We start from the raw sequence: 536 nt of genomic DNA, 5'->3' as shown, positions 1-536 counted from the left end.
TCACACTTGTCCCGCAAATTGTTGTTGTTGCGTTGTTTCGCTTCATCAATGATCATCCACTTGAAGGCGCTTAAATGATGGGGCAACTTGCAACTGCTGCTGGTAAATACGACTGCCGCTGTTTGCTGCTTGCAAGCCGCTCGCCACCGCATCGACTAACTCCCGGGCTTCTCCCCTTCGAAAACCAACCTCCCCGAAAGCCAACAAACAACAACAACCACCACCACCACCCCCTTTCACACCCCGACCCACCCACCCACCCCGCGCGTCAAAGAGCGAGCGAGGAAATTAGAAACTTTAAAAAATATATATATATCACCGCGTTCCGCGAGAGAAATTTCCTCAATGAGCCGAGCGGCGCTACGAGGCCGCTACTTATACCCGCGGCCTCCGCCCGACGCGGGGCGTGACGTAGATGCCCATACAAGGCCCGAGGCCCGGGCGCACCGATAGCCCCGGCGCGCCCGAGCCTCCCCCCGCCCCACCCGGCCCGCCGCCGGTGTGCGTGACGTCGCCTTCACGCACCACTCCCCGCG

At 59.9% G+C, this 536-nt stretch overlaps 1 protein-coding gene across 1 annotated transcript in view; it reads right to left on the bottom strand.

The window, feature by feature from the left end:
• Positions 1 to 256, bottom strand: part of LOC116940673 (uncharacterized) — a 6,234-nt gene extending 5,978 nt beyond the window's left edge. Inside the window, exon 1 of the mRNA XM_032950805.2 lies at positions 1 to 256. This exon is cut by the window's left edge and continues 439 nt beyond it. The gene's annotated coding sequence lies outside the window, so the exon portion shown is untranslated.
• Positions 257 to 536: the final 280 nt, after the last annotated feature.

The sequence above is a fragment of the Petromyzon marinus genome, chromosome 9 (assembly GCF_048934315.1).
Source record: "Petromyzon marinus isolate PM22_M1 ecotype Great Lakes invasive population chromosome 9, UKy_Petmar_22M1.pri1.0, whole genome shotgun sequence".
NCBI lineage: Eukaryota > Metazoa > Chordata > Hyperoartia > Petromyzontiformes > Petromyzontidae > Petromyzon > Petromyzon marinus.
Note: the sequence above shows the minus strand (reverse complement) of the source record. Positions and strands in the feature narration are given on the sequence as shown.